Consider the following 13986-nt stretch of genomic DNA (forward strand, 5'->3'; position numbering starts at 1 on the left):
GTATTGCTGATGATGGTTTTGACCTGTGGTGTTCAAAGGAAGACCCTCAGCATGAGTAATTACACCCATGACAAATTGTGAGCAAAAACATGAAAGCAGATCTTGAAAATCTTGATTATAGAAAACCTCCTAAAGGGCAGGAAGCATCTCCCAAGGAGAAACAAGGGGATGCTTCAGAAAGGCGCCTTCCAAAGCCCCGTGCCAGGAAACACGCTTCACAGCAGAATTTCAATGGCGCGTTCTCCGACTTCAGGCTGCATTTTTGTTTCGTGCGTGTGACACACAACCATTAAACACGCCGCGACACAGCGCAGATGGCTCATCGCCACTCTAAGCAGCGGCTGTGACACACCTCGCGCTTCTCTGCCCCATCACACAGCACAAGCGCTGCCGACTCACAGCTCAGCACCGCGACTCACGTCCATCTCAGCAGCACTGCTGTCGCTGGGCATGGCAGCAGCTGGAAGCAACACGCATGGGAAGTGCTAAAAACCCTGCCAGTGGATTGCCCGATATTTGGGAGGTGGAGCAGGACCTGGGGGTCAAACTCTTCCTCAGGATTCACTCAGCCTTAGGCTCCCAGCATTACGATATCCTAAAAATGACCCCATAGCACCCTGTTTTCCCGTGGGGTCCTTATCTTCTTTGATAACTTGAGCGAAGCCCAGCGCAAGGAAGTCCCTTAGGCTTCAGAGAGCTTTCCTCATACACGGAACCACTACTGGGAGCCTCGCAGCCTCCCCTTTCTGGAAAGGCGGTGAATGAGATTAAGCCTGAGGTCTTGCAGCATTTACAGTGCTACTTTCATCATCAGAGCTGCAGATAAATCTTTTGATGGACATTAGTATAAGCCAGCAGCCAAGTCATTAACCTAAGAGTAGGGGAGATTTTCATCAACCCTATTCAGTAGCAAAGTTAGAAAGTGGTAAGAGCACTCTTAAAAACAGCTAAGTAAAAGGCAAGGCATCCCCCCATATAGATACTTTCTTGCTAAAACTATTAATAAACATTGCACATTGCGTCAATCTCTGAAGGTCAAAGCAATCTTTTTCCCTAGTGGAAGCTCTTATGGAGATTTTTGAGCTGCATTTTATGCCTAAATATGCTTCTTTAATGAGTGCAATTTTACATCTGCTCAGGTAAAACAGTTGTTGTACATTTGCTTTCTTCCATGGTTTTATTATACCTATTTGGCTGATGATGCCCAGCCAAAAGAAATGAAAGAAGCTGGGAAATAAAAATGGAGCTCCTGAAAGTATTTGTCTTCATAATAATAATAATAAAAAAAATACAGGTATATGAAGCAGCATGCTTCAGTACCTCTTTAGTGAGAATTAATGGTTGGACTCAATGATATTAAAGGTCTTTTCTGACCTAAACAATTCTATGATTCTGTGATTTCACCGTACACCTTTTCCTAATATAAAAAAGCACTTAACTAACAAAAAACCTGAATTCTTCTGCTAGACAAGCCATGTGCTTCCAACTATAACATGCAAAGGGCAAATAAGACGGCTGTGAACTGCCCAAAAGGACACAAAGGCTGCCTGACACAGAGACCCTGCTCCACAGCCTCTTAATAAAAGTTATCCCATGGCTGGGGCACGGAGCAGGGAGCCAAGAATACTAAATACAGCCCAGGCCTGCAAGTGGGAGCCGCGAGTGGAAACCTCTCTAAAAAACTCCAGTACACAGTGAATTAAATCATACAAAGTGGCTCATATCTCTGCTGGCAATGAGAGGGCAACGGAGGGACCGATAGATGAGAAAAATTCAAATTAGTTTGTCCGTGAAAATAATGATAATTTTGAAATGTTATTGCTGCAAAGTGCCAAGAGAGGCCTGACAAGAGCAGGGCCACCACACTGGGGCCTAGCACGGTGCTGAGGGGCAGCCTGTTGTGCCCGGGCCCAAAATGTTCATTATTATTATTATTTTTATTATGAGGATCACGGTAAAGGCTCCAGGGGAGCTCCAGGGACCAGCCCAGGGGGCCAGCAGGGTAGGCCGGCTGACCAGGCCTCGCCCCGGCACCCACCGCCATTTCACTCCGCGCCGCCGCCATTTCCCCCACGCCCCTAGCAACCGCCCCCCTTAGCAACGCCGAGCCACGCCCTCTTCAGCCACGCCCCTTTCGTATAACCACGCCCTCTCCGCCACGCCCCTCCACCTGCCGGCGGCGCTCTCCCTGCAGGGGCCCGGCCGCTGTCACGTGGCCGCGTTGCCTAGCAACGCCGTAGCCATAGCAGCGCCCGTACACAGGCGGCGGGAGCAGGCCGCGGCGGGTCACGCAGGCGGGAAGGGGGACGGGTAAGAGCGGCCGTCGGGGACGGGGGGGACCGACACCCCCAGCCGGCCCTTGGGGAACCGGCCGGCGGGACAGAGGCCACGGTGAGGAGCGCAGAGGCCGCCCAGCCCAGCGCGCTGCCGCCCCCGAGGCCCTGAGGCCTCCTTGCACTGCCCTGAAGCATCGGCGGGAGCGGGAGGGGAGTGAGGAGGGGAGAGGAGGGGAAAACCCTGACAGAAAATAACCCCTTTGGGGCCGGGGGCACCCCGAGTCCTGCTTCGCTGAGCGCCGCGGTGGGCAGGCCAGGAAGGCGCTAGTGCTGTTACCGTGTCTAGACCTCAAAGGAAACCCCAAATCTGTGTGTGGGGAAGGCAGGGCGTGGGGAGCCACGGCAGCCGCGCCGTGCACGGATCTCAGCGAGAGCTGCCACCCTGGGGGGGCAGGTGTGGTGAGGAGGGGTGTTGCATGTGCCATGGTCCGGGTACGCGGCTAACGGGGCGACAGGTCCCGTCCCCAAAAAGGAGCTTCCTTTTTGTCTCTTTTTACATAAATGTATCATCTACGTAATGGTGGGCAACAGCCTCTGCAGTTACGCAGCGTTTCAGCCCAAAGCTGGTGGCAGGGAGAGGTCCCCGCAATGCCTCTTCCCAGGACACTGAACTGTGGGATATCAGGATTAAAAAAGTAATTCCCTAACAATTTTGAAGGAGGCTGCATTCCTCGATCTGTGATTTCTCCTGGGCCTTAAATATATATATTTCAGGCCTATTTCTTCAGTGTCCATGGGAAATTGGACTCGTGGGGCTTGAACCCAAACGCCGTCTGTTGGGGTTGCCCTCAGGCAGAGTTAGCATCGTCTGAGTCAACAGATGGGCCTGTGAGTTTGCCTGTGGTCAGCTCCAGCAATGTGTTAGTTACCGAGGTTTTCTAGAGAGCTTTGCTGGGGTTTGGGGTTTTTTTGAGTCTTATCATGTTTTATTTAGGAGATGTACTTACTATAAAGGATTCTTGAGATAGAAGGGGCTTTTTGCTGTCAAGAGCAACATCTCAAAAATTGGATTTCTGCAGCTCTCTTCTCATACCCTATTCCCTCTGTATTATTGGTAATTATGTAATGTTAAAAGAACCTTAAGCAGAAGATGTAGGAAAACACAATCTCTGCTCCCAAAACCTACCATTCTGAATTACAGAAGCAACAGAGCGAGTGACAGGTGGCAAATGACAGGCCGGGGAGAAGGCTAAGAGAGATCTCTAATTCTATCAATTTAATGAGTTCTTTCCTTATCAGCTTCAGCCCTTGTCCAGATCTGCTAAGTGGCTTTTCTTCGAGATCGAATGACTATGAATTAGTGTGTGGCAGCTCCTTTTGTTACACAACTGACCAGATTTTCAACAGTTCAAGCTCTAAAGAGCTGAGCTGTTTTCAAAGCCTGGCCGCTAAAGCGAGCATGCAGATGGCAGCTGAGCTCTTCTGAAAATCAAGCCTTGTGTGGGGGGCCAGATTGTGAGGCCACCGGGCCTCCACCCACCCAGACAATACCCAGGGCCTCATAGGGTGCCTCCAAGAAGTTTTCACCCTGATACTTCCCCGGGGTGGAAAGCCAGCAGCGGGAGCCAAGACAGCCACGATGCTGACGCTGGGAGCCTGTGTTCAGATCGAACTTGTGTGGCCGCATCCACACCGAAGCAGCAGCGATCCAGGCTGTCTTGGGAAGTACTTTGCACTACCCTAGGAAATGCGATACAGTGTCTTGGGGGAAATCCATCTTTCCTTCATTTACAAAAGTGTTTTCTATCTGGGAGTGCAGTTCACTGAAGCAATCCTTGCTCTCCACTCTTCTGCCTAGGGAATGGATCTAGCTCAGGAAAAGCATCTGTGGGGATAACCTTAGCCCCAGGTCTCCATGTTCCAGGGCTCTTTGATAACTTTTAGAGTGGTGTAGAACGAGGACCTCACTTGTCTCATTTCTACCATCATGAAAACCAATGTTGTTTTACCTTGGACCACACAAATACCAGGGGCTGACCTCCTCTTGAGAAACTGGATAAGCGCTAAACCTCAATGTGCAACCATTAATAGAGCTTTAACCCACACGAAGGCCACTTCCATCAGCAAAGAGAAACCTTGAAACTAAAAAGCCAAACTGCAGGTGGACCTTGTTTATTAGGCAAGGGTACTTTTTTTTTTTTCCAGCAGATTTGAAACTGAGTAGTGTTTTATAAATTGCAAATGTAAAACGTGACTATATTTATTCCTATTTGTCCATAATATTTTCTTAGTGATGCAAAAGCTTTTCCCCTCAAAGTTCTTAAGTTTTTTGCTTTGCTATAGAAGTCAGGAAATGAAGCGACATTTTGCATGGAAGACAAAGGCACACAGCACATTTCACGTGCATGAGGACAGGTAGGGCAGGTGCCGCTGAAGCAAGGGACCTTTTGAGGCACACAGCTGAGTGGGGTTTTTTTCCCCTCTGACACTCATCCCTCTGGTGCTTAGGTGACACTTAGCAGGACAATATATTTCAGTTTCATAGCAGGAGTCGACAGCATTGATGCATTACTGCGTGTGGAGAGTTAAGACACATGAACAGGCAGCTAGATCTGCGCTGGCTCTGATTAAATTAAGTGCTGTGGAGTCAGTCTCCTGAATTTCTGTTCACAAGGAACAAACAGCATGGAGATGAAAGCCTGCGTTTTGTTACAGACTCACCAATATAACATTTTAATGAACCATTTATGAGCGAGCCTTATGAATAACTAACTCAGAGTTTGGATTTACTTAAGGGTACTGATAGATATTTAAGATTTTTCAGCTTCGTGTGGCTACTGACCTGAACTTAACTGCTTAAAAGCTATATAGACTAGCTGAAAATAATCCGAGCTACATTTCCTGTACAGTAAAAGAAGCAGGGACATAGACTCCATGCAGAAATACACAGGCACCTTCGCCGAAAGTATGCCAAATACGTATATATATCTACACAAATGTGTACACAAATTCTGTAGGTGCATCCATATGCATTATTTGTGTGCACAGTTATTTTTAAGTGTATTCAAAACTGTAGCAAATGACTAGCTAGAACTGAAACTGTTTTCATTTGCAGTTACAGGAGATGTACATGCTATCACAGCAATCACGCAAGGCTGTGCACATGCAGTCTTCTTAGAAACCGCCTCATGCAACTTCTGTTGAGGCAAAGAGGTATTGTGCTGGTGCCTTTGAACCTGTACACCACATCAAGAGTGAAAGGAAAATAACACGCCAAGGACTTCAATAAACATGGATTATCTTGTTTACTGCAAGCGCTTAAAAATGGCAAAGGCAGCCTTGAGTTCTGCAGAAGTCAAGTACTTTGCCCTATTTCTATAATAAGGCCTTCTCATGCGTTGCCTGCTTCCCACATGATGTGTCGTGAGTCAAACAGGACTCAGAGTAGGTGGGGCCTTCACCAGACAGCTCGGTAAGACTTCAAAAGTTTCAGTTCCTGAACAGGTTTTGTAACAACACTCCCCTGAAGCAAGAGATTACGAGACAGTTTGGCTGTGTTTAGTCATGAGCCACAGAGGCTTCAAATAGAGCTCCCTGAGTTGTTCATGGTAGTGTGCGCTGCTCCTCTGGCAGCAGAGGCGGAGAAAGCAGAAGCAGTTCATGGTATATTAACCGTAGAAAGACATACACTCAGCTGTGTCTGACATCCCACTTGCAGAGTCCAATGTCATCCTTAAAACCACTTCCTCTTTCTCGTCAGCAGCATCCTGTGTGATTTCCTGCGTTGTTTTGTAAGAGCAGTACAAATGAAAGGATTCCTCATTTATAGAAAGCTGTTTTCTGTCTTTAGCAGCTTTTCTTTTAAATCTACTTACAAAACCCCTCTTTAAAGCATTTTTCTAACAGGTTTTCTTTTTTTCTTTGGGGTTTTTGGGGTTTTTTTTTTCTTCTTTCGTTTTTTTTTCTTCTTTCTTTTTTTTTCTTCTTTCTTTTTTTTTTCCTGGAATTCAAATTGTTTCTCTCTACAGTCAAAATCCTTTTCCTGGATATTTGTTGGTTTGTTCTTTTCTTTTTGTTTCTTTTTTTTTTTTTTTATAATACAGTTACTGTTAACATAGAAACCCAAAATTCACTATATCTGTTACAAAATGTATTTTCTGAGATACAGCACAGCAAAGTTTTTATTGCATGCACAAGAGCTAATTTTTCACTTAAATCACTTACTGATCTTAATAACTACAAACATCTTGGGCTTTATTTCAAAAAGAAATTAATTTCCTTTCCATCCTCATCCAAAATCCACTGTGAAGAGCAAATGTATTCAGAGTAATTTGCATGCACCGTGCACCACTCCTACTATTGTTAGGATATCACTCCCTCCCACAGGCACGTAAAGCTGCTTACTCAATGCTTAAGGCCAAACTCTAATACTACTTTGATGGATCCTAAATTGAGGTAAGTTGGCATCTTCTGGCAGCTCCTGAAACTGAGCTTTGGCAGAAATTTAACCTCCTTTACACTCAATTAAATTCTTTTAGTCTCACTTAAACTGCCACCCACCTTCCATTGTGTGTTATAAACCCTCCAAACACCCTAAACTTTCTTCTTTTATATTAATATGTAAATTAAATCAATTTACCTTCCTGCTAGTCATGTTCATCTGGGTACAAATCAATCTAAGGAGAAGCCAGCTGAGACAAAGGCAGACTGCTGAGACTCTACCATATCCCTCTGCTCCGAACATGTTATTTGCTGTGTCTTGTTGGCTTGTCTGCTTAGAGTCAAACCAATTTACTCAATCTCTTTTGTTATTAAGAACATTGTCAATGAAATAAACCTGAGGATCTGTGTAGCATAGACAAAGTCGAAGGCTTGTTAGCGCTGTGGGTACCAAATGCATTTGTTTCTCCTGACCAACAGCATTTCCTGTGATAAGAATAGTTTCTGGTTACCACAGGCTGTCACATATTTATGCACAAATTCCAGTTTCTGAGAACTAAACGAGTATGCCTCGGGCTGCCCTTCGTGTGAAACTTGTCGGGTTTAGTTCACACGGCTTGGTGAAAAACAATCTTGGCTCCCTTTAATTCGTCCATGGGTTTGTACTCGTTCTCCCCGGGTCTTTCAGCTCCGGCAGGCACCTCGCGACATTTCAGCCATAATATCTGTGTTTAATCCACCTTTAGTGTAATTTTCACCTGCAGCCATTGCCCACTTTGTGTGAATTTGCAGTCAGCTATGTTTTACACTGAGGGTTGAAACCAGGAGCTAGACTTCACGTTTTATTCTAGAATACTGGTATGACTCCAAGGAACCTGTTTCAGTAGCAACAAGCTAAATTCAACAGTAGTTTCTATTTTACACGGGCTGTTTTCAGAAGTTGCTGACCTAACCCTGCCTGTCTGATGATATCCTAAATGTGAGACCCCTGTGTTTGTGTGGCAGTCCCTTATTCGAGAGCTGTGGTTTCTCAGCGTGGGGATTCTGGCCAGTGCTCCCCAGCTGCTGTGCATGCTACAGGTAAAGGTCAGCAGCAGCGAGTGACCAGCCTAAGAACTCTCCAAGTCCCAGTTTTAATATGGGTCCTGATGTCTGCAATCTTTAGTCAGCTAATCACCCTTTGTGGCCTCAGTAAAATGAGGATTGTGCTACTTGGGATCTTCCCAGGCCTCTTACAAGGATCAGTTGGTTATAATCTATGTGGAAGGTTAGAATATATATGATGCTTTCTGAACAACAGATGTATTGGGATTTCTTGATTGCCCAAGTCTTTGATGTCCAGTGGCTTGTACCTTCTCCGTCGCTTTCAGCCAGAAGTAATCAGCACACGCAAGGCAGTATCCAGCATCTTTGTGCTTTTTATACTTGGCAAGGTCGTGGCTGCCTTTTGTGGCTTTGACTCATGCCCTCAGCTCACGCTGCAGCTGGGACAGCCACTGGTAACCTCAGCGTTTGGACAGAGATTGAACTGCAGTTCCAGGAATGCTGCCTGGCCCGGCTTCCCCGCTGATGTAAACTGTGGAGCTGCGCTGACTTACTCTGGCCAGTGCCTGGCTGCTTAGTTCCTTCCTTAGATTTCAGTTTGGTTTAGGTCACAGACTGCCTTGGAATTGAGGAGGGCCATGAATCTCTCAAGATACGCTTGACAAGCTGACATGGTCTGAGCTACTAAAACAAAACACAAGCCATGGCAGACTTTCCCTGAGATCCCTGAACATTTACAATCTTCCTGTTTTACTGTGCAGGTGACATTATTCCCTGTTAAATTGTGTTTCTGCTGCAGGTATTCTGCTTCCATCCAGAGACAGCTTTTCTCAGAACTTGAAAACATCGTTCTTTAATCAACTGAATTGGACTTTGAATCTCATGAAGTGGCAGGGGCTAAGTACACTGTGTCTGTAATGCCCCATCTGTCTTCTGTGAAGCTGTACAGAGCACAGCCAGAGGACCTTTCGGCTCGTCTAAAAACGTTACACTCGAATGAAACCTGAAATAAAAATAGTAATTACTGGAAAACAAAGGGGACAACCTGACCCCACAGTTGGCAGTCTTAGTATAACAGCAGTGATATGTAATTGTCTGCATATTTCTAAACTGCACTTGAGAACAGCTTGAAGGAGCTTCCAAGTAGAGACGCAGGCACAGCTCTGGCAGGTGGTTTCTCCTTGCAGGAGAGAGGGCTCCTTGGACTATCCAGGCCCCATCCCAAATACAGACTAGGCTGTTTGTCATACTGCAGCTCAGCTACCTGCAAAAGCTCTCAAGTGGACCAGACCTGACTCTTTTCCCTGACAGCAGAGGATTTGAACAAAACAGTGAAGCTCTAAATAACCCTGATAAAATAAGACTGGGTCATTGTAAGAGTGATGCCCTATGCAGTGGTAGAAATCCCAGTGTACATCAGGGTCCTGTATTATTAGGCAGTGAACAGATGTCCTGCAATCAAGGTGGAGAAAACGGGCATAGTATGAGAAATGACAAAGATTTGAGTTTGCTAGGGTTAAAGGACAGGTCAGCATCAAAGCCACAAGCAAGTTGCATATCTTCTGAGCCTGAAAGCAATACTTTTATTCAGTGGTCATACTAAAGAAACTATTGGTCCCATAAATTAGTACGAATGTCAGTGAGATCTCTTCTAGCCACTCCCTTGGCCAGATGGCCTTTATATTTTTTCATGTAAAGTGTACCAGGTAACTCAAGAAACCTCTGTCCTCATACACAAATATAATTCTCCTGTCATCTTCCTCTTTTTTCCCCTTTAGGTTGCTTTGCAATTCACAGCTGAAATAAAGATGATTTCAAGAGAGATTCACACTCACGAAGGACTATTCCCAAACCAAAAGCATCCCTCCATTTAACACAGCCCAAGAGAGGGCAAGGTATCTCGTATTCACTGAGTCCACTGCTGAGAAAATGAAAACCATGCTGGCCTCCCACATCTTCATGATGGATAACAGTTACTTCAAAGAAGCCAAGCCTGGCATAGACAAAGAGCAAAAGAAAGAGGCCAGGGTCTTCAGGCTGCTCAGAGCTGCAGAAGCCCGCAATCACCTCGAAACCCGAGACTCTGCTATCAGGAGCTGGGGGTAAGTTAACCACCAAAGGATCTCTCAGCAGGCATCAGGCTGTAGCAGTGAGAGGCAGGGCTAATGAATGCAGTGTATCAATCAGATTTGTTCAGCCTATCCTGAAATGTCACTTTTCAGATGTTCTCTGTATGATTAGAACCAGGAAGAGCAGAAATAAAAATTACATTTCTTTTTTCTCCGTGTGTTCAAGTTTCTCCACTCCTTTTCATGGGGAGTACCCTCTAATTTGTGCTGTGAAATGGCATTAAACTGAGGGAAAACATTTCAACAATTATCATAGATGTTTGCATGTGGCAAAATTCTCTTGCCTTACATTAGAGAAGACATGAAATTTGAAATGGAAGTTTGTACCACGATTCTATGGTTCTTTATACCAGTTTTGAGCACTACTGGATCATTTAGCAGGACAAATTCAATCCAGATCATGCCTGGGCACACAATTACGTTTCTGTTGAATTAGCCAGAGTACATAATACAGCGTTTATGCTGGCTTTATGCCGGCAGCAGGAAGAAAGACAATATCTAATCTGGCATAAAGCCTACTAATACAGACTTAATGTCATAACTTTTTGAACAATTTTGAATGGGATCAGTGCTTTGGGTTGTGTGGTCTAGCGTTTTGTACCCAGGAGCCCTAGAGCCAGATTTCCTGTATCATCAACCTGTGACCATTTTTGCAGTGTTTAAAGTGTCTGTTTCTCCATATAATTTTCTCTTATTATGCGTCCTCACATGAGCCCCTTGTCCCATTTGAGATTCTTGTTGTAGTCCAGGATAGCGCTGTACTATATGTAACACGTATTCAGGATCTCTCTCACAACAGCCTTTCGCTGTTGCTCCCAAGGTCCTGCAGAATTGTACGCGCATGTAATTGTGTGTAAATTTTGTAATACAAATATCACAGTTGTTTGTTTGACTGGACCAACGGATGCACGCTGGCTGTCATTTGCTTGCGCAGTTACTATAATGTTGCCCATGCAGCCATGGGAACTGTCAGCGCCGATCCCTCAATCCATCTTTCTAATGGTCATTAGTGGCATCTGATTTCTGAAGGGACCTATGCTTCTGCATGTCTCCGTAATACAGAACTCGGGCTGGAAAATACTATGCTTGCTCTTATTCACGGAAGGTGCTGTTTTCTAAGAAAACCAAGAGAGTGCCAGGCTGTCATTCACTGAGGAACTTAGAAGAATCTACCCTCTGAGCTGTTTTACCTGCTGACACTTCTCATCCAGTCAGTTTTACGAAAGTAATCCTTCTAATTTACAGCTACAGGCTGGAGTTTCTCTGTGTAGTCTTCGGGAGAAAACCCATTCTGGAAAAGTTGCTTATTTTAGAACCCACAGCCTCAAGGAAGATATTTTTCCCTAATCCTAAACTAAATGATATCATACTTGGCTAGTGCTGTAACCATGGTACTGAAGTTATTTATGACTCTGAAATTAATGCTATAGTTAGCAACACTGGAACAAGGTTTCTTCTATGCTACTGTCCAACTGCCTCCCTCCCCCAGCCCGGGGCTACGCTGGAAAGCAAGACAGAGTGTCTCCAGAGGGTCTTTAATTTGCAGTAAACAATGTCAGCCTTTGCTGATTTCCAAAACTTGGCAACACACAAGTGGATATGCACAAAGATGCATCTTCTAAGCAAAACAAAGCACTTGGCTATGTTTTTATTGATCTTATTTTGTTAGGAGATTTATTTGGTTTTGTTTATTTTAGTTCTTAAAGTAAATGTTAATTTCCGTGAAAGGACCTGGAACTCCAGTGTGCAGAGCCAGGAGTGGCAGCAGGAGGGAGAGCTCGGTTGTACACTACTCATCAGCTCTAACATCAGGGAATCACCGCGAGGGCAAAGAGGAGAGGTCAGCTTTTATGCCTGGGACACTGCGAAAGTCGCCCCATCGAATGGATAGCCTGTGTATACAAGATATCTGGGGACCAAACCAATGTTATTCCAGTCTGATCCCTCTGCAAAGATCCCAGAGAAGGTTGGGAAGAATCCAGCAAAGTAGAAGAAGAAGAAACACAGAAAACCACACAATGCTGAGTCCCTCCTGGTCAAAGATCAGGCAGCTCCCTGCTTCCACAGTGCAGATCACTGAGAGAAAAGCTCATGGCCGCATCCTGAGGCGCAGACAGCAGCCTAGTGACCCAGGCACCTCTCTGCTCTTCCTGGGGACTCGCGCCAGCAGCAGTAGCTTCTGCGTGCCTTACACAGCACATCACCTCTCAAGTCAGGGAACGAAGAGAACCGTAAAACAAGACTGCAATAAAAGCGTTGCAAATAATAGAAAAATAAAGAGCGAAACGCAAAAAGAAGAAAACAGAGGAGAAAGGAGAGACCAGAGAGAGCCAAGAAGTATGAAGAAGTGATGGCATACTGCACTGGGATGCAAGGGTAAAGGGCAGCCCATCCGCTGATCCACAACAAAGGGCAGTTTGAGTGAACTTAGACAGCTCATGTCACAAAGTAGGCAAGCCTGTCTCCATCCTCTGTGCCTGCTTTCGGATAGCAGACAGGCAGACACAGCATAGCGGTTTTGGTCGCTCATGCCACTACCATGCTTCCATTTGATATAACGTTGTGACTTCATGTCAGTTCTGCTACCTGAATTAACCTTTTTATGCTGCCTTTGAACACCAGTTGACACAGCAGTCTAATTCTGCTCCCCCCAAGAATAATGAGGAGCCAAATCATTACCCCCTGGTTTAGGGCTTTTCAGATATTCTGGCCTTGGGCCCCATCTGATTTACAACTCAAGTTGATGGAAGAAAGTCTCAAGGCCTTCACTGAGTGGTAGATGAGGCATTCTGGGAAAATTTACTGGGGGAGAATGCAGCATTTATTTGGGGTTTCAGTTTTATTTTGGTTTACAGTCTAAACTTCTAATTCCCAGAGCCACGATTCTCTCATTGCCTGCATGGGATTTATATTGGAGTTACTTGACCGGGTTTTGCTATGTCTAACATTATTGCCTTCTTTATTTTTTGCTTTTTAAATTTTTTCTCCTTTTGACCACAGGCGAAGGAAGTAAATCATCTGATATCCTGCCAGCAAACTGCCATGGGCGCTTTGAGACTGGAGGCGTTTCTTCTGCCCCGAAAGAGCATTAAAAAAAACCTGGCTGATAACTTGGACAGGGTTCAGGTATGTTTGTGCACATACCAGCAGTTAAACTGATTTCTTCTACTATCTTATCTGTCCATTTCTGGTTTTAAAGGGGAGGAAGTTTGGCAGGCAAGTTACTCTTGGAATGCACTCAGTAAACCACGGGCAAGAGAAGTGAAGAGCATAAATAGAAATAACCATAGGTACAGCAGCTGGGAGCCTGACTGCTGGCGTCTATTCCTAGCTTTACCCATGACTCACTTGGTGACCTTAGAAAGCCATTTCACCTCTCCATGCTCCAGCTTTCTCACAGGCAAAATCACCCATTTCACAGGTCACCCCAGGCAGAGGGACCCTGTGTCTCCCAGCTGGGTGTCTTTGGAGGAAAAGCCTCATCCTACTCCCTCTGCCAGCCCCGGGCCGTTCCACCGCGCAGGATCAGGGCATTGCAGACGTGGCGTCTCTCTCCCTGAGGGGAGCTGGCAACTTTAACCGAGTGCATTTTGTGAAGCTTTTTGGGATCCTTCAAGGAAAGGAAAAGCACTATAACAAAATGTTGCTAATTATAGCGTGACAGCATACAACACATTCCTGCTCTGGACAGAACTCTGCTATCAGCCAACTTAATTATACATCACCTTTGCCCAGTTCCCTGCTTATTAATTGTGGCCAAAGCACTGAGCAAAGCCAATTTGCTGCTTGCTCTCCATTTCTCCTTATTCAAGACCAATTCCTTGACAGCGACAACTAGACCGTGAGACTGTTAGGCTGGGCTGTGTCTGCTCCCCGCGCCCGTGCTCCCCAGCCCCCCCCCAGCAGTTGTAAACATGTCTCTCCACTTTATTCCTGCCTGCCTGGAGCAGATTCCTGGGATGTTAATGCCAGATACAGCCCTGGCCTTGGACGGGCATTCCCATGGCTGGAGCAGGATGGAGCTGCACTGCTGTGTCAGGAGCCTGCAAACACCCTGCAATGGGCCACTGGAAAAACAGACCCTGTTTTTGCAGGAA

Source organism: Mycteria americana, chromosome 14, assembly GCF_035582795.1.
Source record: "Mycteria americana isolate JAX WOST 10 ecotype Jacksonville Zoo and Gardens chromosome 14, USCA_MyAme_1.0, whole genome shotgun sequence".
Taxonomy (NCBI): Eukaryota; Metazoa; Chordata; class Aves; order Ciconiiformes; family Ciconiidae; genus Mycteria; species Mycteria americana.